This window comes from Diuraphis noxia, unplaced genomic scaffold (assembly GCF_037042655.1).
Source record: "Diuraphis noxia isolate RWA-SAM2 unplaced genomic scaffold, SU_Dnox_SAM2 contig0004, whole genome shotgun sequence".
NCBI lineage: Eukaryota > Metazoa > Arthropoda > Insecta > Hemiptera > Aphididae > Diuraphis > Diuraphis noxia.
Window position 1 is genome coordinate 67023263 of NW_028301714.1, and position 24188 is coordinate 67047450.

A 24188-nucleotide genomic window follows, 5' to 3' on the forward strand; every position below is an offset into this window, starting at 1 on the left:
TATATGTATATAATATTATTATATAGAATTGTAATTGTTTCCTAGAAACTTCGTAACATTCCTCCAATCGAGAAAAACAAATATTTTCACGAATACACCCTGTGTTTTATTTATGCTTGGTTATAAAATTAGTGCAAGACTATAACTAAGTAAATAATATAGAATCGTTTAAGTTGCATCGTTATAATTATTTTCAAAAAAGTTATAATTATACAGAGCAATATTTTTCAACTTTTCAACACAGAACACTAATGATTATTCCAGTTAACTAATGTGTTTTTGGAAAAAAAGATTGTTTTATTTAATTAGATGTTATATATATATCACACTATATTTGAAAAAAAACAAATGATAATAATAATAATTAGTATTATTAATACTCATGAAAAATTATATATATATATATATATATATATATATATATGTATAGGTATTTATATAAATAATGATTATTAAACAAATAGTTTTTTTCTTTGTAAGCAATTAAAGTTTTGATGAGTGGAGTACATTTTAGTCACCACTCACCGCTGATAAAACAGAGAACGTGTTTGTTCGAGTTTTGGCTGCTAAACTCAACACTCAGCTACAACTGCTGTGTGGGCCTCTTGAATTTATTGTTATAAATAATGTATTAAATTTTATACATTTTGCAATAATCAGTTGAATAATTAGGTATAAATATTTGTACACGTTATTTTAAATATAGTGTGCTATGTGGTAATTCGGATGGAATTGTAAAATATGTTCGAAAAAAATATTTACAACGAAGATTTGAACGAAAATAAATTACAGATGTTTTTTTTTGTTAGTGACCATATTGGTATTCTACTGGAGTACAACAATAGCATAAATAAATCAAAAAAGATGATCACGCGTTGACCGGCCATATGTAAGTATAATAATATAATATACACCGATTTTCTACACTCTGTCTGCAAGCACTCTGACGTAGTACACAATATATTTTATGTTTAGTATTTATTATTATTCATTGGATTTCAACGCGACTATAATGTATTGACGGTCTTTGCAGGACAGAAGAAGACACGGGGGGGGGGGGGGTCAACCCATTCCTTTCCACGTATATGTATACGTTTTATAGTACACAGTACTACACACTTCATATTTATTTATCATACAATATTTAATTATTATAATAAACCCCCCCCCCCACCCAAATTAAATTCTTGTCTATAACACTGGATGGGTGGTTATTGGGAAACTCTATGCTAATAGTTTGGTTTTACTATTATAATAATATTATATAGTTATATATTGTTAGTATATAACTTTAATATTAATTTATCAACAATAACTCTATTAACAGGCTCAACATAATATTATATTATACTCGGTAAAGTAATAAATAATTTATTTTACCATTATATTGAGTTATAATAATGTTACCTACATACATAGGACGTTGTAATATAAGTTCTTTTTTTGTTGTTCCGCGATAAAATTTATACCATAAAAAAGTGTAACATTAAAATACTAAATTAAATGTATAATTGGCAAAATAAACCGGGAAATCATGTGCCTACTGTCAGCAAGTATGGAGTGTGCAGCAAACATATATTAATTCTAAATTTTGACGTATAAAAAAAAAAAAAAAAATCATTGAAATGTTCATAATTAACACGACTGTAAAAAAAAATTAAATTCGTTTCCACTCAGTGTTTTTTTAAAGTGAATCCGGTATTTCAAAATGTAAAGAATTTGGATGGGATGGAGCAATTTGTTTAATTTGGCGTACTAGCTGTAATGTTCATTTTAAAACTTTCGAGACTGATAGCTAGGCTGACACTTAAGCAGTCAGCAGATAACTGAATAAAATAAATGTTAATAGAGATTTGTGTTGCATTATTACTCGTATAGAGCCTTATTCTCCGAGAATAGCACGTGTTGTTAAGCCGTTTTCTTTAACACAATTTTTCATTCAATGAACGTTTTTTTTTTTTTTTGCTTGAATTTGTTTAGCAACGTCTAACAATAATGACTATGGTTTATTTCAATTATCTAAAATAATACAAATTTCACACTTAAATTCAATACAAAATTTGTTATATATATGTATGTAGAGCGTGAAAAATATTGCTACAAAGTTTTGTATTAAATTTTCAAGCATTAGGTACAAAGTTTAATATTTTTATAAAATGTTTACAATAAAATAATTTTACATTACATAGAGCATACATTTAGCATATTTTTTTTTCGGCATTTATAGAATAAATAATGGTGTATTGTACTTATCATTAATAATGTGCTCGTTATGGGTAATTTTGATTTTGATTTTGCACCTGCCAATTATTTTATTTTAATATTTTTTTACTGACCTAATTTATTGTAATTTATTTTTGCACAACACGTTGACCACCATGAGCTTTTATAATAATTATCACATCATACTTTGTCCTCGCCGCCATCAAGAGGTTTTTTTTTATATTACTTAACATAAACACAGTTTTAATGAAACAGGTATAGATTTAAAAAAAAACTAATAATGATACTTGCAAACTTGTAACACCTTCTGAAAGTGGCAACGATAAAGTAATAACATTATTGTTAAATCAAACGAGAAAAATATGCTGACCAAGCCATCAAAGATGAGAAACAGTTTCAACCTGTACGTTTTTCTACAGCAAAAAACATGAATCAATTCACAGTATATAATGTATTATTAATATTTGTACTAAAATGAAATGGATACTAGTACCCTTTGTCTAAGTTTATTAAATGTAGGCTTAAAATCTGTGTTGATATTGAAGCCTTTTCATCAAATAAAAATATAAAATATGAACTATAATAACGAACAATAAGCAATATACAAAACTCATCCAGTTGGACGAGCATTCTATTGTACCTACTATACATCCGCGTCTTACTGTAATGTGTATAAAAAAATATTTAGGTACCACTATTATTATGATGATTTTATTATTATTATTTTATTTTTAAAGAACTTTTTCTAGACATATATTAACGCCAGGAAATACGAACAGTGCTATTTTTTTTTTACGATAAATCATTGTGCAGGAATAGCACATCAACCTCCACCACCCATTTTGAAACATAATGACATTCTACTCTCGTTTCTAACAGCCATAAGTGATACTTTCGCACAATTATTCGCTAAAAATAGTTGTGACTCAAATTTTGAACAGTCTTTACACATTATAAACACAACATAGAAAATACCATCACCTATGAACTCCAAAATAACTTCCACCATTAAGATAATCACCTAAATACCCCCTTCAATGAAAATGAACTCTTTAATGCCATTTCGAACTGCAAAAGCAAAAGTCCTGAGCCTGACGACATACCGTATTCATTTATCAAAAACTCTACCACCAAATGACAAAACCTAACTAATAAAAATATACAACACTATCTGGAACAACGGTGTATTCCCAGACCAGTGACGAAAAGCAAATGTTATACCTATTCCAAAACCTAAAAAGCAAATTTCATAACTAATTATCGATCTATCTCACTCATAGACACAATGTGAAAAATCATAGAAAAAATGGTAAATAAACGTCATATATTTGTCATTTGGACACATCAAATATTTTTACTGCAGAACAATACGGTTTCCGCCGAAATTCTTAAAATTACAAACCGATATAAGAAATTCAAAATGTAACAAAAAACATCTTTGTTTGATTGCCCTAGATATAGAAAAAGCAGATGACATGGTATGGCGCAAAGAATCCTCAAAATAATCCAAAGGGCAAATATAAATGGTAAAATGTTCCTCTTTTTGAAAAACTTTCTAAGCAACCGCATAATATAAATCAAAGCACTTAATAAAGTATCAAACATAATATACACAACTGAAAACGGTATTTCACAAGGATCAGTCGTATGTTTCACAATACTTTTAATAGCTATAAACAATATTTTATGCAAAATACCAAATCCTACAAAACACATTATCTTCGCCGATGACTGTTGTGTATATTGCAATGGTAATAACATAGAAACTACACTGAAGATCTTACTATCATCATTACATACTCTTCAAAACTGCTCATATATGAAACTGGATTTAAATTTTCCCCCACCAAAAGTCAATATAATATCATCGTTAACTATGGACATGAAATAAATCAACAACTTAAAACTACATCCTTAAAAAATGAAATAACCTCGAATATTGAAGTATCCTTAATCCAAAAAAAAAAAAAAAATATTGAATTTATGTGAGTCCCATCTCACATTGGTATTGCAGGAAATTAAAAAGTAGACAAATATGCCGACCAGGCAACGAAAACCACTCCAAACCCTACAATAACCCACCACTATTGACATTAAAAAATTATCAAACAAAGAATTCTTTCATCTTAGCAAAATTATTAGAGCTCAATACCATAGTCTAATAAACTCGAAAATATTTTTTTTTTAATGGAATACGCCTTTTAATTTCAACCGACGTCAAGATATCGCAATCACCCGCACCAGAATCGGACACTTTCCTTACCCACTCATATCTAATTAGTAAAGATCCCCAACCAATATGCGAAATTTGCACTTCAATTTAACACTTCATTAACTATCAAACACATAGTGGAGGAGTGTTCTCAATATTCTACAGCACACACCGACCTCAACATGCCACTTACCATAGCAGAAGCGCTGGGTGAAAGTCAAACTCCAAAAATAATAGTATTTTTAAGTACCACTAACATCATTAAAAAATTGTAACCTCAACATTTGTATATAGGTACAGTATATCATGTAACACTTTATCTTAAGAAAAACACTATTTAAAAATTAATGTCCGGCTAATAATCTAATTTGTTGAAGCCTTATTTGTTTCAAAAAAAAAAAAAAAATATCGCGCGTACTGTACCACTTGATCAAGTTTGATGGCGATCCCATTACTTCCGTTGCGATGCTCGACAGTCAAATTACAGTAGAAAAAGGTTGGTATTAAGATGAATTGTGCCTAGACGAGTTTTATACAGCATATATGTTTCCAGAGTATTATGTATAATATTCTTTGCCCTGGCGAGTGGAAATTCAGTTATACGTATGAAAAATCAGAAAAAGTAACGCAAAATCAATTCTCGCGCGTTGCATATACGACTGTATGCCTAGACCTATGCGCGACAAAAGCCCCAAAATCTGCAGTGCCGATTTCACCGACTGTAGTCCAATTTTTGTGATAAGTTATATAAGTGTATTTACTCAATATCGTTAAAAGCGGCACTGCGTATACATCGATCCAGACACGTCGCCAAAGAAGGGGCCTTAGGGGGCCTGGCCCCCTAAGAAATGTCAGTGGCCTCGGACTGGCCCCCTTGATTTTTATTTTTAAATATTATGGTGTGTAATATAATTGTCCCGAGCCGGTTAAATCCTAATTGTATATTATATGGTACTCCATAATATATATTAAAGTTAGCGATCGTATAACAAAAATAAAATTCCGAATTTTTATAAATATTCGTCAATAGACAATAATACAAGATAGGCAATAAGACGTCTATTAATAAATTGGAATCTAGGAATGCCAATTGCTGGTATCGAACGCACATTTGATAAACACAACTACAGACAATACTATACGAGTATATAGGTAATCGGAAAAAAAGTCCCATACTAGGAAAAAAAGTCCCGAAAAAAAGTCAGTTGTGCTTCGTATTTTAGTGTGTAAGTGTAATGAATAAAATGCTTGTACATATTATATATTTGTCAATTACCATAATAAGTAATAAATAATAGAAAAAAAAGTTTACTGGAAAATTTTTAAATGTATTTAATATTTATTATTTATACTTAAATGTTGATATATTTTCATTCATTTTTATCGGGACTTTGTATTAAATTAAATTAATCTATATTTTAATATGTGATTTAAGTAAGTAATTAACATTTTTTATGATATTATATGACTTTTTATGTATTTTATATTTATATATTTATCGGGACTTTTTTTTCCTAGTGTGGGACTTTTTTTAACGGGACTTTTTTTTCCGCAATTCGAGTATATAATAGTGGACCAATACGGTAATCGTATTATAAAATAAACACGCCTAACAAAATTATATGTCCCAATATATTATTATTATCTATCGAGTTAGAGACTTAGCACTAAGCACTAAGCAGCGAACCATAGAAATAGACGACTTGTCCTAATATAGTTTTTTAAGATATATATTGTATACCTATATTAATAAATAACAAAAATATAATGCTTAACTAATACAGACAATACATTGTGAAATGTAGTAATATTTTTATAGATATTGTCTGATAAGGAGAGGAGTGGAATTGGGTACAAAAACAGATAGGGGCCAAAAAATATTGGCCCCCTTATAGAAAAATGTTTAGTTACGTGCCTGCATCGATCGGAGAAACTTCTCGTTTAACTCGCGTATTTGCACTTATAGGAAATAAGACGTGTTGTACGCAATGGACGAACGAGAAACGGCCATTTTTTTTTTCTTTCATAAAATAGACATTTCCAACAAAAGTTTTACTATTTATTTGAACACTGGGAAGTAGAATATTTATCGCTGCATCGGAGTACTGCACTCCAACCGCGGGCAGGAAGTCGCGTTTTTGTTGTGTATATCATATTATAGGTATATTATTATCTGACGGTGGTATTCAAAACTGAAACAGAAATATTTTCACTCATACATTATATTGTTACAATAACAGCACATTTGCACTTTAGCAGTGAGATAATATCAGAATATCCAATCGATGTGCTCGTTATATGTTTGACTATAAAAAGAAAACACTATCGGCAATCCGGAGTTTTAAAGAGACCGTCAGAGAACTTGCACAAAATATTTCTCATAAAATGGTATGCGTTATTCAAAGAGACTATAATATTATGACCAACATATTTCGACTATAATATTATATTACTTTATTTTATTTTACGAGAAGATGCTCGTTTTCAGAAAAAAATCTCTACTATGGTCGCTTATTGGATATGGACGATTGTTTCGGTTTATAGGATATCATTATGACTTAACGTCTACAATGGACAACACGTCGTTCGAGTGGAACAATATAATCTTCAGTTCAACGCAATAACGTTTATAGCTATACTTCATACGTATATATGTGGCTTACACCGTAAGTTTCACCGATGTTACTTTTTGTTTATAATACTATTATGTACGCTGTAATAAGATATTATATTGTTGAGCTAACTTTCTTAGCTATAGAATTTAGAGATATGATATTATTCTGGGATTAATGTGATATTATATTTATTAATTATTGATATTTCTAGCTATTATGTAAGTTATTTATAAGTTATTATGCAATATTACGGAGTATCAATATTGTGATTTTCTGTTTTTGTCTGTAGCACACCACCCGCTACTTAAAATTATTTAGGATTATTATAGACGTGTTCTTTACCAAATGCACCGCAATTGATCTAATGAAGCGATAAGTATTCTAAATACAGATTTGATTTTTCATCAACAATTCTTGAGATCAACTTTCTCATATTTATGATATTATTTCCCCTAATTCCTTAAAACGTTATATTTAAAAAGTGTGATACAAAAATAACTACATAGGTATTTCAATTTTTGAAGAAGTTAAAATCAAAAAAATCAAAATTTTGGAAAAGTTATTCTCGCGTAGACTTGACGACAAATCCAAATCTGTTTTCAGAATTCTTATTGCTTTACTACTTATATTATTCCGTACGTTTAGCAAAGAACACGTTTAAAACCTTATGTCGCACATGTGTTGAAAAACACTGAAAATCACAACATTAAATCTCCTTAAAACCGTCCGTATATTATTTAATTGTCGAGCTGTAATAGTCTAGTCTTGAAAACTATATAAATGGAAAATAAAACAAAATTGCTATTCATAATTTCGTGTATCGATTTAAAATATCACCTACCCAGGGTTTCAGACAGGATTGCCACCTGTTTTCAAAATAAAGTACATCATGACTTGTGGAACTTTTTTTCCAGGTGACCCTGATAACAGTAACTATCTTTTAAGGTCGGTAAACCCTGGTCTACTATTATGTTTATGTACGTCTGAATGGCAAGGCTGGGCATTAACGAGTTAAAAAGTTTAAGTTAAGTTAGAAAGTTAAATTATTTTTTAACTAAGTTATTTTAATTACAAATTAAAAAAAAAGTAATATCTCCATTATATTATGTTATTTGTCAAGTTTTAATGAAAAAGTATAATAAATAATTTTACATGAAAAAATAACTTGTTTTTAACTAAATTAAGTTACTTTTTTTCAAATTAACTTTTAACTATAGTTAAATTAAGTAAAAAAGTAACTTTTTATATTAAATTTAACTTAAATGTGTCTATATTAATTTGAATTAACGAGTTTAAAAATATAAGGTAATTCGTCCAGCCTTGCTTATGAGTTATAGGTATTATACACTCCATGCGATGTTCATGTTATATTACATTAATTTTTGATTTTCAGACATATTTTTTACGCAACAGGACGATTTGTTTGATGTATACATATAGAGTAGGTCCACAATATAGGTGCACTATACGTGGCATTATATTATAGGTACCTGCACTGTACTGCACTGTACTGCACTGCTGCAGAATCCCAAAGGATTCAGTGTTAAAGACTATACGGGTATTATACTAATTCCATGCTACAATCATTCGAAGTATTTTAATACCATTCTAATGATTTACACCACCTTCGTAGCCGATCACACGAAACCGTCGTCGTCGCATTAAACGATAAAACGTAAACACGTAATCATGCCGTATATATAACTATAAATAAGTACGGCACTTGTGCGAACATTTATAATATAATATAATTAAATGGTGAACCACTTCAATAGTTGAGCATTCCGATTGCAATAATATATTATTAATGCACGTTATCACGTCGTTAATATCCACGGCGGCGTAGGTATTTGTATACTAATATGCATTATGATCAACGATTATCATCGGACGTGATGATCGTTTTGAAATTTTTACAGAAAATACGCGACGACCGCCCAAAACTCGTACAAACGCGATGAGAACAGAATTATACAACGAACCTCAACCATTACAAATAATGCGCGATGGCAAGTCGATTATCGAGAAAAGATATTTTAATTTTTTATTATCACTGAAAATGGCGTGCGTACAATGTATAATGGTATAATAATGGTACACGGCTATAATTTTAATATAATAATTATTGTCTAATAATAATGTATCTGCTATTTGTTTGTCACATTTTATTTTCATACGGTTTCATTATATTATACGAGTGGTTCTCGAGTTATTTTACGCGTATAAGTAAATATATTATGCTTGATTAACAATAACATTAGGACGAGCATGACATGACAACTTTACTGCATACATATTAGGCGTATAGAATATAATATATAGCTACAGGCTTTTGAACACGAAATAAAAAATTAAGTTTTTAAGATTTTGATTTTTTAAATATTTATTAATTTATTTGTTTTTGGAATCAATCAACCATATCACTTATCGAGTCATTCAAGTCATTTCTGGAATTTCAAAAATATTTTTTATAATTCTATTAGGTATATAATGTTATATGTTTTTTATACTTCATTCGTTTTTATTAATTCATTTTCACCATTAATCGCGTCAACTACCTTATAATATATAAGATACCTTCATAAGATTATCAGCTATTCTCAGTATTTCAATACAGACAATTAATTAAATTTAATACCATAGTTAGTAATCGATCAATTTTTGCTCATGTAGGTATAATATGTTTTGAATATTTCATATTTTTAAGGTAATATTAAAATGAACACAATATATTATTAATACAATATTATTATTATATTTATTCTTCACTTTAAAGACTTGTTCAGTAAAATCTTATCCCATAAATCCTATTAATGTTTATTATTAATATTATTTATTTATCCTATTAATTATTAAATCATTTAAATCTTATTTTATTCAAATATATAATTCAATATTATTATTATCATATTCAACTTGTATATTCACCAATTTGAATGTTTTAAAGTATTAATATTCCCTATAGATTAATTTTCCTTGTCTCGTAATGGCCGATTTTCTTACAAGTCCGCTCTACCCATAAAATATTATGCATGAGCCCAATAAATTATAAAAAGTATTACCTTTATAACAAGTAAGAGCTCTACAGGAATATGCTCGTATAAATATATATATATCGATTCCCGTCGAGCCTTTCGGAAGTCGGCCTGCAGATCGAGCGAATGTTAATAATATATTCTACCACTGACAACTATCCGATATTATGTGGTCGATAACTACAAAACTACGCCGATGTAAAAAAATAAAAAATATATACTACCAGGTAGTCCCCCGTGTACGACTGCGATAGGTTATATATTTATTACAATGACACAGATATTGGCATTTTACGACAGCCTATCGATGGAAAACCGTATATAATATACTTATTGCGAAAACGTGGCATCGCTCGATTCCAAAACGAAAATCAGTTGACCGCGCGAATATATGATAATAATTTAATCGTCTACGTTCGTTTGCCTAGACATATTATATTTTGAGACACTAAAAATAGTGCCCACATACAAGCGCGGATTTATACAATTTTAACTGGAGATGTCCAAAACAAAATTAAAAAAATAGATATATACCTTTTTATAGTACGTTTAATATTAATAAACCATGATGACTCTTTTTTAGAGGAATTAATATAATAGCTATAATAGTTAGGTATAGCAGTGTGTATGTTTTTTATTCAGATAAGTCGTTGTAATGATATATATATAATATATATATATATATATTATATGACTGAAATAGTCAGCCTGTAGAAATTTAAAATAATTATAAATAATTATTCTCCATTTAAGTGATAATATTATAATATAACGTTTAATAATTATGTCTATCGCGCTACGATATTTTTTACTTGGTTTTTAGATTATCAATATTGATGTTTCAATGCTGATCGCAAAAGTATTTTTTTATTTTTTACGATCAGTGAAAATAACCTTTCGGTGATAATGTGGTCTGTACATATGAGGTAATAAAACACATTCTATACAAATTACAATGATTGTATAAATGTATGTGAAAAATTTAATTTACGTGTAAAAATACTTTAAAACTAACGTATACCATATACCTTCCGTATATGTTAACATTCAATTTGCGGTTGAATATATAGAAATATACATTTGAATTTTGTGCATCATTATACTTTATATACATATTATAAGTATTTTTATGTATATTTTACATTTAATTGAAATCTGTTTTACAATAATATTCTTTTTTTCTATCTATGATTTAATTTAAAGTACTGTGTTGAGTATAGTATAGTAATACGAACGTAATAACTTGTATATGTAATGGACATTTGGTGTATAGTCGGAAGGTTGGTAGGTACTCTGAACAAATATTTTTTGTAGTTTCCTAACAGTCCAAATAATTTGTGAGAAAAAGATCAAAAAATTTCATAATAATTAATCTACTCGAGTTCCACGTTTAAAATCGTTTTTCAAATGTTTAATTATGCAATGATCTATCCTCATTGTTTTTAAATTTATGATCAAGTGTACTGTACAAAAATATAAAGTTCAGACCCACATGCAAATTATATTTAATGGCTGACCTTTTTGTATACGGAGTGATTCATTCTGGTTTTTTATCGTTATCATTTTACTCTTTAAGTTTTTACATTTTTGAATGATAAGATATATTTTTATAATTTCATATTCCGAAGCAGCTAACATATTATATTAGTATACATAGTATAGCTATACATAATATATTAGTACTCTGAAAAATATCCTGCTTACAAATAATGAATTAAAAATCCCCGTCGTCATTCAAACTAGTAAAAAAAAAAATTTTAATTTATAATAATAAAAATAATAAAATATATTGTTTTTTAAAAAATGTTATTTTTAAATGACTTAAAATTATTTTCAAACGTTAATAGATATTAAAATAATGAATGTCTTACGTTAAATGAAACACTCAGTATTTTTTTGTAAGCAGCAAAATATGACTGAAAATGACAGAAGTAAAAGAATATTTTCCTTGTATTCAATTAGCATGTGGCCGAAATCCAGAGACCACAATAATTATTATCAGCGATAACTCGGACGTTTATAAAGTAGGTAGGTATCTTATTTTATCACGAAAGCCATGGAATATTTCCCTAGGTACTAAAACAGAAGTAAATCGAATAACGATTGCAGCCCTTATTTTTGGTCATAAGAAGTCCTTATAGGTTCTTCACTCAGTAAAATAAAAAACATCTAGGAATAGGGACATACTTTTTTATCGTATTTTTTTTCTTTTGCCTTAGGTCGGTATTATATATATATACACACACATTTTATTATTTTAAAATCATATTGAGCTTATTTATGTATATATATTATATATTCTGTGCATTTTCTCGCATACAATATTGTGTCGTATTACTTACTGTTTATAGTGCACTCAAAATAGGGGTTGTAATATCGTATTTCGTATGAGCTATAATAATATAATATACAATATAATTTAAATTATATACTCGTTTGATACAAGTGTTGGTCATCCTTTAATAATATTACTGAATAGTTCTATAATATTATGTGGGAATTGTCAGTGTGGGAAAGTAAGCAATAGAAAACTTCCGCCCACCGCAACAACATCATACAAAAAGTTTGTCATTTTGTATCCGAGTTATAATAAGCCACAATAATATTAAAAACTAATTACTGTGGTACGATCGGTCAGGCTTTCAACCCCTGCAATCCATACAAAATGACAAATATTTCTAAATGCCTTACGGTGAAATCCTAGGTACTGACTGGGGGGAGTCGTTTAACCATGATGACGGCATAAAGGTTAAATAATAACGGTCATTAGTAAACGTTTTACTCTTCTCATCAAGTTTCGGTCATAGTTTAGGTGAAAAAATTTCCTCTCATCAATTAGATTTTGTTTTGAACAGATTTCTAAATACGACAAAAGGTATGTATTATTATATTTAAGTCCAAGTGAAAACGCTGACAGATTCGCTTTCGTATTAATGTTTATAAAACAAACAATTTTAAAAATATAATTAGTATATTATAGATATCTATTGGCTATTGCTATTTAGGCTTTCTGTATATACTTCCCACATCATAATTTATGATTTTATTTTGACATATTACTTCTATTATTTGTTTTTTTTAGATAAATCCCTTAGTTTTAATTCATAATCGTTCCTTTAAAGTCCAGTAATTTTTCTAATCTTTCAAATAGTGTAGGCCATTAGCACAACTTATAAATATATATTATACACTCGTTACACAAATAATCTATACATACACCAAATTCGTACAGAGAGCCACTGGTCTAAATAATGCTTAATTACTAATTAGATATATTTGTGTATTTTTTTCATACTATAGATGTTTGACATTTAAAGATTCAGTACCTATAAAGCTTATTTGTGAAGTATTATAAAATATTTTAATTAACTATTGAATTATAAAGTAGTATAACGAATTAACAAAATATTGCATTTAATTCAATAGTTTTCATCTATAATATTACAGCATGAATTTCCATTTTTTTCATGTTCCCACAGTTATCTAATGTTTGAAGTTTTTAGGATGATAAAAATATTATGTACCTACTTAATAATTTTCTATTTAATATACATATAGATATGGCATGTACGCGCCTTGTTATGTATTGTTGTTTTAATAGATAATAGGATCAAATAATAAATTATTTACTACCTACCTTGTTTAGTAAGTAATGAGTTATTATTTGGCAGTTTTGCACAATATTTGGAATTTATAGTACCAATATTACAATGTGCATTCGCGTGAACATAACTAATATAATTTATATGATTTTGTCAATTTTGCCATAGATTTAGACATAGATATTGGCGTAACTGGAAGAGGGATTTGGGTATTCAAGTGCCCACATAAATTGAAGTGTAATATTTACCATAAATCGATGACCAGCTGACGAATATAATATTATATAATATTTACAAAAAAACATATTTTTCTGGCATAACCCGCAGGTCTTCTGTATTATATTGATACCTAACTATATAATAATTTATAATTTATAATTTTTTAGTTTATTTGAACCACTTGCAGTGCATTCATAATTGATTTATTAGTATAGCAAAAATAAGCAGACAATATAAAGGTTATTCAATAAAAAACAATTTTAAGAAAGACTTAGCCACCTATTGTCAGATTAAAATATTCTGTTAGACCCAAATAGAATAGACATGGAGACTACGGTGATTTAAAAATAATTATACTTGTCACTGATATCAGATCAACATCAGTTTATTTAAAATTTTAAATTGAAAACAATAGGTTTGTATCTCACCATCATAAGACACTTCTTAAATGGTATGAAAAAATCCACGGCTTTGAATATTTATAGTCTTTAAGTACAGTTAGGTACTTAAAATTCAAAACAATAAGAATTTAAATAAACAAACAATTAAGAGATAAAATACAGGTGTTGATCCTACTTGGTAAATCACTCAATAAAATATTGCAATATAATATTTTAATACTGCACCATCATAGCTTATCGTCGAAGTTGAAAAGACTGCGATACATAATATCAGGGACTAGATACTAAAATGTTGTGTAGTATATGATAAACTTTGTGCAGTACGAAATACCAAGTGTGTAATACGAAATTAAGAAGTGTGTAACGGTCTGTAATAATTAGTAACTTTTTTTCATAGTTTTTTCTTTAATGAATGGATCACAGGTAATGTTTCAAGGTCGATACAATTTTATTGAGATGTATATTCTGTACTCTGTGGCTAGAGAAAAATAGAAATATACTAGGTACTTTATGCTTATTGATTAAATGCTTTTTTGGTAGGGGATAGAGCCCCCTACGTTATCTCCAGGTTTTATACAAAGAATGGAATACGGAATAAAAATATTTTAGCCTCTGCGATAATATTATATATGCATACCTACCTAACTGTACCTCTGTTTTTGTCACATACATACTTACAACTATATACATAATGTTATTGGTATATTATAATACCATACATGGTTTATGTAGATATTTGTTTGGGAATGTAAACGGCGAGACTTATGCCAGCTGCCTACTACTTCCACGCAGGGTGGTTGTAGACAAAGTATGAAAACCAAATTGGCATCGATCGATTATGGTCGCATTTAAGATTCAATGTAAATAAGTACATTCGAGTAGACGATTATTAATACATGTTATGTGTGTGAATACATCAAATAGATTACAAATATTAATGTTTACGTGTATCATTATGTAATTTAAATCCCATTCCATAGAGCGGCATTTCACCCGTTCTGTACAATGACGCGTTTGTAACACTGTAATGTTTTATTGATATTAGGTATAATATTATAGGTGAGTAACGGTCTTGTATGCTCAGAAACGTATATTTTGAATACTTTCTCAACGTATTTATTTATTTAACATATTTACGGGGGCCCCGGGAGGGGGGTGGAACCTTGTTTACAAAATGACAATACTTTAGAAAATAATTTTAGATTATAAGATAATAGTATAGAAAAAGAAAATAACGAATAACTAGTAAAAGTTTACTATACAAGTACAATATGCACAACACTGCATTCGTTACATTTCATTAACATTCATAAGAAATAAGGAAAGATGCTCATTGGGGCGAGACACTAACCGCCTAATAGGCTCATTCCTCGTGTAGTTAGTGCTAGAATGAGGAACTAAAAAGGAACTGTTGTCCTAGAATTTCATTGAAGAACTTTAAAACAAAGCAAAGAGATAAGAACGAACGAATACACTTAATTATTCAAAAAACTTTTCATGAAACTTGTACCCGCTAAGCGCCTATACGCTCAGTCGAAGATGTTATACTGAGTAAAATCGACACAGAGGAAATATATTGTATTATCATATTCGTAATAATATGTAATATATGTCCGTACGTAGAACACAGGGTCCGCTCATCGTATCAGTTTTTATTTCTATATATTTCAGAATATTTCAAATGATTGGGAATATTTAGCTTCTATACCATATCATCTATTGATCTATTGAAGTACAGGTACTTTTTTTTAAATTAAAACAAAAATAGTAATTAATTTTAATTTTAATTTTGGGATATCTACAAAATATTTTTTTTCTATAAGCTACTTAACAATTTTTATTATTTTATATTTAATTATATATTTTGTTTGAAATTTGTTTGTAGTTGGTCACATTAATAAAATTATGGTTCCAATAAATGTTGATATACATGAACTGATAATACTGTCAGTTACCGTTTCGTTTTTCTGTTGAATTTTTTTTTTACATAAAACTATTGATAAATGTGCATATTATAAGTATGTTTATTTTTAATAGAATATAAATAGAATATTTGTAGGTTTTAAATCATATAATTTCTAATTTGCTTTACCGAAACATCCGGACTAAGTAGGTAAAGACTATAATAACTAATAAGGCAATGGATAGGTAATGCGTAAAGCGTATTTGCCACATTATTATAATTTATACGTTCAACGATGATAAAATAATGGCACATTGCCATGTATAAGAGCGCTATCTATTTCGAACCAAGCGGTGGTGAAATAATGTTAACAGGTACCAAGCTGAGTTAAAGAGAGTATTAAATATAATTTTATTTTGCATAATTTTACACTGATCGATTATTTTACAGCATATTATAAGTACAGCCATAACTGTCAGTGACGTGTTGTGTGTAGGTACGCTTTACAGCAGCGAGCGATCGAATACAAATAGGTAGTATAATATCATAATTTATTAAATTTTTCACATTTTCCTAAGTCAGTAAAAACATTATCGTTTGAGAGAGCTACCTACCCTTTCTTCATTATGTACAATGATCAAAATAATTTTTTTTTTCATGCACACAACCTGTAAAAGAATGCAAGCCTTTAATCTCTATATACAACATTATAATAATAATAATAATAATAATATGTGATTGTGTGTACACACTGTACACCTATTAGGTACTGCTGATGTGCCAATAATGTTATTGATAATCCATCCATCCATTAATCCCGTTGCCGTCCGTCGCACGTATTGCTGGGTATAAAATATTCAAGTTGCAGCCCGCGCAGTAGTGCATACCACCTACGCGGTTACACCAACCGTGGTATGTAATACGCAGGTATATACTATTAATATTAAGCCGGATTCACAGCTACGTCGCGTGTCGTGTCGCGCGAGGGCGTGATAACTATGGTTACAACTGGTAACCACATTGGTTTAAAAGTTTAGCCGTATTTAATTCTTAATAACCTCGGTTTTACCTTGGTCATACCACCGTACCAAAAGTTAAACGTCCAATCAGAATGTGGTTTGATCGACGCGACGCTACACGCGGCTTTATACAAACTTACTTTTTATTATTATCATTATCATATTATGTGGTTTTACATTTTAATACGGACGTGACGTACCTACATCAGCTGTGGAAATGGCGCACCGATTCACCGGATTTGAATGCAATTTTATGAAATATGTATATTATAATATTATGTACACAACCGGAGCGTACCTATACACAATATACAGCGAGTTGCAGCCGCTTGAAAAAAATAACAGCCACCCGTCGCGATGTTCATGCACGAGAGTCGCGGGGTTATTATTGTACGGCTTAATAATAATAACGAAACTCACAACCATGTGCATAATATTATACCATGCTATACCCAATAAAACTGTTTCACGTTAATATTTATTTGATCAACCTGACAACATTTAAACAACATTTGGTATTCCCGATGATTTGTTGGCCAGCCCAGACTTGTGGATTCGCCATATTATATTATTATATAATATTAATAACGTGCACGCAATATGCGCGAGTATATTTATAACATTATTAGGATAACGCATACCTACTATATTATATTTTAAGCGCATTCAAATCTCGTTCCGGACGTCGAACCGGAAATTTATACTTACCGTGATTTGTGGGTTCGTATATTATGGCTCGGGGAGTAGGTATGGCGGTTCGAGACGTATCCTCTAGAGTCTGCGGATTAACAATAATTATTCCCAATTATTAGACATTTTTAAAAATAAAAATAAAAAAATCATCTTCTGTATTATTATATTATTATAATGAGTTAGATATTTTCCTATATAGGTACAATATTGAAAAATGCAACCGATGATTCGGACCGAATTCGCCCATATAAATTGACTGTATAGCGATTTAAATATATGTATATATATATTATGTCCATTCGCCTTGTATGTACAAATATATATTAAAATAAAATCTAAAAATGCATTTAAAAAAAAAAAATCACCAGCCGAACGCTAGCCTCACATTCCGTAACTCGAAATAGCAACGCTGATGTAACATTTGTGTCTGTATTTCCGTCTCAAAACAACTCATTAATTCTAAATCCAATCCAAAACGAAATACTTGGGCATTATTATATCCAGTGGATGGCTAGCAACATCATTCAAACAAAGGGTAAAATTCTTAACAGTCGAATCTATCGATGTATATCCGTAGCGGTATTTCAACATTACCACAGTGTCTATTTAAATTTTTAACACCAACTATATACCTATATAATCCATAATATTCGATAAACTACTTATTGCTGTATTCAATTGAACAGTATGCATTTTTTTTTTACCTTTTAGTCTTCATACCTCTTTGTTTGTTCGTATTTTATTAATTTGTGATAATAATAATTACTTTGTATTCATTAATAGCGTATATTTGGATGAATGATCGTTTACGCCTCAATTTCATTTAAATCATGATTATTAATTATGAATTATATTTTGATATTCTTGAATGTTTACTTTAACGTAGATATAAACAATTATTTAAAGCACCGTTTGCCGATAAATAGAATTTATTAATTGTGTAATTATTGTGTTTGAAAATGTTGATAGGTACCTACCTATTTTAAATTAATATAAGTCATAAAATAAATTTACTGCTGATAATCAAAAATTTATAGCTAGGTATCTATAGGAACGTCTTAAATTTTATTTTTTTGATTGAAAATAATAAATGTTTGTAAAAAAAAAAAATATTTGAGTTCAAAAATTTATATGTTCATAAATATTGACAGTTATTACTTCATCAATGAATTAATCTTTATCCATAGCGTTTTATTAAGATAATTTTAATGTTAAAATGTATACTATCCATGTGTTGTTTTTAAAGTAAATTTATTTACTTTTATTTATTTGAATTCTTTTATGGCACATGAATAAATTATGATAGGTATCTATTTAAAAGTGTAAAATCTAAATGTAAACTCAGTGATTTGGTGTGTTATTAATTGAATATCAATAATTTCAGTGAGTTATTAGTTTATTACTTATTGATATAAATTAATGTTTGACGTGTTCAATGTTGAATTGGCATATTATATAGTTTAGTTGTACGCAGGTACCTACTGGGTAACTAAAGACAACCATTCACTGTTGTATATATAACACCTCAAAATTTATCATTATATTGCATTATAAATCTAGAATAATAATGAAGTCATTAAAGACCACTGATTAGACAATAAAAATAATTAAGTTATCAAATATCAATTAGATTTTATGCGTATTTTCAAAAACATTTATCAATCAAAAAAGTAAAAACTAAAACGTAGGTACTTGGTTTATATAATTTCCGTAAACATTACATTTTATTAAACACCATATAAAACGTGGAAATTGCGTGAGAGCTATAAACTGTAAACTGTTTCCAATTAGTTAACTGATTTAATCCTATTGTTTTATTCAATTTCAAAAGCCCATATTACAAATCAGTGGTTTTTAATCTTTGTATTATTTTTTATAACCATTGATTGTGTAATGCGGATATGCAGTACATAATCGCTATTATAATTAGTCGAATAAGTTAACGGTACTACCGTCTACTAAATACCAAAGTTCTATTAATAATAAAATACGTAAACATTTAATATTGTTTCACCAACATACAAATTTTTTGATTTGTCTGGCTACCAAATAACTTATAAACTTTAAACTGATAAGCCTCACAAAATTATACATTCATAGCAATTCATTTCAAAACATTAAAATACCTCTGTTTTCCATAAATCTACGGCGAACATAGGCTTACATAATACAACTAGGTAGTATATTATACTAAAATAATATTCAGGGTTTCCGTGCAGGTTTACTAATTTAAAGTGGCGAGTTAATGGGGTAGGTATACCGTATACAATATTATTCCCCACTGATTATAATTAGTATTGCAAATCATCTTGGGACATATATCATAATAATAATTATTATTATTATTGTATTATATTATTATATTGTATTTAATAGAATGATAGCCATAGAAACTTTAAAATGCGTGTTGTACCTATAATAATAATAATAATAATAAAAAGAAACGAAACAAAGACAATAATAATAATTTTTGAATTTCAAATGATTTTATGGGGTGAAATAATGTTAATTTATTTCTTTTGGAAACTAAACGTATTATAGTTAGTGTTTTTTTTTCTACATACTCATGCGTACGAGTATATAATATAATATATATATACGTAAACAGATAACAGTGCACGTGACGTGGTTATAAAGTGCACGATATTTAAATTGCAGTTTTTCTACACCAAAATCTTGATGGTAATCGTCCAACGTTATCTTTACGGACGTCTCCAATTGGTCTTCCATAAGGGTGGGAGAGAGGTATGCATAAGAAATTATTATGAGAAGTACGTATATCAGACTCGGTCACCTGCTGTATCGGTGCAGTGCATGTTATGTGCCGCGTCGTCATTGTATTGGCGATGAATCAACAGGTCGCTGAGAAAGCGAATGGATGAATTACGTTTGGGCGGTGAGGGGAAGGGAACTGACGAGAAAAACGTGTTTTACAAAACGGCAGGTGAATAATATAATGTTTTTTTTCTTTTCGTTTAAGAACGCTGCAGGTTGGTTAGTAGATACCTATATCATTAAACACGGTAAATATAGCGTACAACAAACACAACGACACACACACACACGTATTTGTATGCATACTTAATATATTATATTATTATTATTTTACATATATATAATATATACATGTATATATACACACAAGATCGCCGTATATTGTACAACCCTCTGGAAAATGTTTGTAAGGGTATGCGGTATATATGAGCAGCTATAATACTATAAAGAAAAAATATGTATAATAATATAATATACATAATATAATTATAAAATATTATTTAATAGAGTAGTTTACTAGTATGCCTACGAGACGACTTAATCGTTTCGAATTGCGTTCAACGCGTGAACAGTTTTTATTAACCGAGACCATGTTTCAGTGTATGTTGTCCTGGAGAGAAAAAATGCGTTTGGACATAAAATATTATTATGTGCTCGTCGGCAACGCCCGGGGATGGTAAAATAGTTCCACCCGAGCAAGGGAAATAAAATATATCGTTATTGTTTAGTTGTCCGAAAACAACATGTTATTATTATGTAATTAGAATAGGTGTAGTGGTTTGTGATTTGTGCTGTAGTTGCGACGTTGTGTATATAGTTTAATCACTGCCTAAAAGCGTAGTTCTTAGGAAACATTAAAAATAATAATTTAACCCTCTAATGGACTCCAATGTGCTAAACTTAAAATAATATAATGTTGCAAAATATAATTGTTTCGACCACCGTGTAGCTGATCCCATGTGGAGACCTTTAAAATTCTTCAAAATGAATTGAATACTCAGTGTGGGAACACCGTTAATGTTGTATATTAATGCGATGTGCATATTTTTGTTGGTATACTCACTACTCGCAACATAATATTTTTATAAATTATTACTAGAACTATCCCTAATTATTACTTGCACTACCTCAAACATCTATGAACAATTAATATTGTGGTCAATTATCAATGTACAATACAACTGTTGTTACTTTTAAATTATAAGTTTAAATTTGTACATTTTACTATAAAGATAAATGCACTTATGTAATTTATTATATTATATTAAATAACATTATTAAATACTTAAAGCTAATTCTATTAGTTTTAGAATTACAGGTAAGTATTAAAAATAAATCAGCGCTGACATGTATACATATGAGCCTAATGGATGCAGCCGTCTTTTTAATTTAATATAGCTGTGAAAGTACTATATCACCTAGTGCACTTAGTTAAGAATGCAAAGAAATTTAAATAAAATGCATTTTAGCATTGTCTCTATTCAACTCTTATGGAAAATTTCATCGGTGAGAGAAAGAGAGAGAGAGAGAGAGAGAGACAAATATAATTTAATAATTGCTTACCATTCATATACTAATACTATATAGAACAAAAATAATATGATATTTAAATATACAGCTGACAGCAAAAGCAATTTTTTTCAAATATGCATTTGAATATAATAAATTTATTTTAGAAAATGCATAATATTCTATGCGAAGTTGTAATAAAATCATCTGAAACTGACAAATAATAAGGATAATGATTTACGACAATATTTCGTTTGTGGTTTTAGAGAGGAAATACGTAGTTAGTTTTTTTTTTATCATATATTTTTTTCTTTTTAAGAAAAAATAAAATCTTTTAATAGAGTGGAAAAATATAAAAGAACTTTTAATTTACCAACACACAAATCGACAATTTATGGTTCAAACAATAAAATACATTTAATCTATAAACGACGTATAAAAACAATAAAATACTAATCATAATAATATATAATAATACTGAGTCTATATTATACACTAAGTGCGGTACTGTGTATGATGAACAAGAACTTCGAACATTTTATTACCTTGCCGGTATCTCTAAATGAAAGCAGTATTATATATTATTAGATCTTTGCATACAACAATATATTAAAATAAAATGAAGGGTACCTAAGCTACAAAATGTATTTTACGATATTGAATTTATTTTTATTTGTTTAATGCTAAGAGGATTATGTTGAGAACGAATGTAATATAAATTTATCCGTTTGAACAATACGAGATTGAAAAAAAATAAGTTAATTCAATATTTACTTTTGTAAAAGTAATGCTAAAAAAGCGATTGTTTACATTTATATATTTATAGTTTTATACACGTGATGTAAAATGAAAACTTGTTAGGATATCATAAGCCACTTTTGCCATTTATTTTTGTTTTGTTTTGTCTAGAATTTAAGAAGTTAATGTTTACATTAATTCTATTTAAATATTTTCAAATAGGTTTTATGAAAAAGCAAATTATTACGTGGTACGAAGTACGTACATGAATTTCGCTAGGTCAATAAACTTGAACACGCGTACACAAGGTTCCACATAAGTGATTGTAAGTGGAAATTAAAAAAAGGAGTTAAGTGAAAATCCATAATACTTTTTATGAGCGTTTGAAGTTAGAATGTTGACTACATTTAAAAGCAAATTTGAGAAATTAATAGAGTTAAAAATTTATATCTTTTTCCTTTTTATATCAAGGTATTGAAATCTAATACAAGATTCCTCATAAGTTTGTTTACCTTTAATAAGAAAAAAAAATGTCTACAGAAAAGTCAAATTAAATTTTTATAAGAGTGTGAAGTACAAATTTGTTCGACATTGGATAGTGGATCCACTCGATTTCACAGGGGAAGATTTCTTATTTTATTGTAAGTCAAAAACGATTAACATTAGATACTAAAATATTTAACATTTAAAAAATATTTTTACTCGTTTTGAGTTATTTACTGACATTCGATATTTTAGTTTTTCTTTAATCAATCTCTAAAATCAATAAATGTCATTAGTTGGGCCCAAACGTTTCAACACTACAAGACTCCTCGTACATTATTATAATAATAGCAGTTCAAAAATACTAAAAATATTTAAAATCATCAATTTTTATTGCTAAGGATGTATAGAATTTAAAACTAAGTACATGTAAGTAGTTCATACTGGAACCAAAAAATCTAAAAATATATAATCATAGTATTTTTATAGGCATTTTAAGTTTAGTAGTACTATATTATTGTTAGGTATTTCATTGTAATTTAAAAATATTTTTTCTGGGTACCTACAATTGAAACTTTTAAAATATGCTACTATATTTTAATAATTGTATACACATAATAACATTTTCAAATGCAATTTTTTTTTTGTCAAAAATTTATTTAATCTGCTGTAGTACGAATGTCTTGAAACTACATTAATCACAATAATATCATAAAATATTAATTAATAGTATAGGCTGTTAGACCGACTTTGCTGAAAAT